The sequence below is a fragment of the Salvelinus namaycush genome, chromosome 37 (genome assembly GCF_016432855.1).
Source record: "Salvelinus namaycush isolate Seneca chromosome 37, SaNama_1.0, whole genome shotgun sequence".
Classification (NCBI taxonomy): Eukaryota; Metazoa; Chordata; class Actinopteri; order Salmoniformes; family Salmonidae; genus Salvelinus; species Salvelinus namaycush.
The window spans coordinates 26,068,710-26,071,327 of NC_052343.1; positions in this window are offsets into that span (position 1 = coordinate 26,068,710).

The following is a 2,618-nucleotide window of genomic DNA, read 5'->3' on the forward strand; positions in this document are numbered from 1 at the left end:
GCTCAAGGTAGATGTATGTAGATCTGGCTAATTCAGGAAAAATGCTAATCTAACCGTCAATACCTATTTTGTTTAGTAAAGTAATTATGTAACTACAGGGTGGTCTGAACAATTAGCAAAATGAATGGTAATTTGCATGTCCAGCACAGGAGGTTGGTGGCACCTTATTTGGGGAGGATGGGCTCATAGTAATGGCTGGAACGGAATGAATGGAATGGAATTGAACTCATCAAACACATGGTTTCTATGTGTTTGATACCATTCCATTCACTCTATTCTAGCTATTATTATCAGCCGTCCTCCCCTCAGCAGCCTCCTGTGATGTCCAGGTGATACAGCCCCAGTCCTTCTCTCAGGCACGTACAGACCTGTCCAGGTTCTGGACCAAGTCATCTCTCTTCTGGGAACACTCTCGGATCTTCTGGAGTATCTTTCTGCCCTGAAGAGGAGGGAGCCCCCCCACCCCTCTGAAGGAGGAAGGGAACTGGGGCGAATGGAAGAATTGACACAACTAGGGAAAGAGAGAGATAGTGGGGAAGACAGATATATTAAAATAGCAGTTGTAAAATAGGGGACTGTGATCTGTTTGAGGGCCTCAGTGAGTTTTGATGCGATCCATTAAAAAGCAGAGTGGGGAGAACTACAACAAACAAAGACCTGGTCGTTGGGGATGGTTTGGATGTCGTCCATGGGCAGCCCGGAAAGGAAGGGCCCCATCATCTTCATCACATCCATCTTCAGCCACACCAGCCTGGGAGGACAGGGGCTGGGTATCACTGGAGAGAGAGGAGGGTGGCAAACACACACACACAGTTGGCACACACACATACACTCACACACACAGGGCAGAGTAGTACTTGAACACACACATGATGTCACAACAGTAGTTGTAGTCACCAGAGTTGTGTTCAGTAGACACACGCACATGTGCGCAAACACACACACACACACACACACACACACACACACACACCACACACACACACAAGCAGGGCCCAATATTTCTTGAACACACACATGGGTACTTGAACATACACATGCAGATGTAATAAACACATAAACACACTGCAGAGTGAAGATCTGTGTGACACACACGCAAATCAGGTGTTTTGTCTGGAATAAACACACACCTCTCCGCTGTCCTTTGGACACAACTCCCTCTCTCCCTTTTCATAGCCGCGGGAAGTAGTTTGGGGTGATTTTTGTCGTAACTGAATCAGAATTAGTTAGGTAACATAGATAAATAAGATGTTTTATTTATTTTCATAATATGCAGAATATCAGAAAGGGAGAAGTCAGGTTTGAACATTGTCTTCATATGTGAATGTATCTGTGAAACCATGTGAAGGGCTCCACTATGTCTGTACTCCAGTCACTCCCTCATTTTCCCATTGGGGGGAGGAGTATGGCAGTGTCTGAAACCATTGTATTACCCCTCTGATGTTGAACTTATCTTTCATAGTATATGATCTAGAGAGTCACTCCCCTCAGGGAGCTTGTCCAGGGGTGGGTTGTATTTGAGATGGGAGTATCTAGAATTGACAATTGATATATGCCATTGGATGAGGTAATGTTTTGGTACTATGAAGTACCAAGAACGAGATTAGAACCTCGTCTTAGAGAGCAAACTTCTCTCCTTCCTCCCTGCTCCTCTCCTCTCCTTTCCAGCTTGTATCCTTCTCTCCTTCCTCCCTGCTCTTCTCCTCTCCTTTCCAGCTTGTATCCTTCTCTCCTTCCTCCCTGCTCTTCTCCTCTCCTTTCCAGCTTGTATCCTTCTCTCCTTCCTCCCTGCTCTTCTCCTCTTCCAAGCTTGTTTCCTGTATTTTCTCATAATTTCTTTCCATTTGGTTTTCCTTTAGGAGGTTTCCCACCTTTCAAGGGTTTCTTTTCATTCTCATTCTCCTCCTCTTTCCTTTCCTCTCTCCCCCTCTTGATTTGGGTCCCTCTCATCCTCTCTATCTTTCTCTTTCTCCGGTTTGACTTGAAGAGATTGATCATTAGTATTTGGGTCATAAGGTATAAAACAAGACTGTTTCTAAGAGCTTGATAAATCAAAGGTTGTTGTAACATCTAAAATCTCAAATAAACATATTTGTATCAGTATTTAGTTTAATTATAATAATGAATAATGTAACATATTCTATCTCTGCAGAGGTGGTTCTCACCTGTCATATCAGGCTGTGGTGGTCTAGCAGGCCAGTTCTGTCCTACTTCTGGTCTGAGTGTCTGTCCTGGCTCCTGTTCTGGTTTAGGTGTCTGTCCTGGTTCCTGTGCTGGTCTGTGTGTCTGTCCTGGTTTCTGTCCTGGTTCCTGTTCTGGTCTGTGTGTCTGTCCTGGTTTCTGTTCTGGTCTGTGTGTCTGTCCTGGTTTCTGTTCTTGTATAGGTCTGGGGCGCCAGGCTGCAGCAGTGTGGCTGCAGTTGTAGTTGTTCTGGGCCACCCGCTCCTTGGCCCACTCTCTGATCTGAACACGCTGCTCCTCAGAGAGAGACCCAAACACCTCTCCCAACATCTTCATCCTGGAACCAGACCATACTGTTACCACACACACACACACACACACACACACACACACACACACACACACACACACACACACACACACACACACACACACAC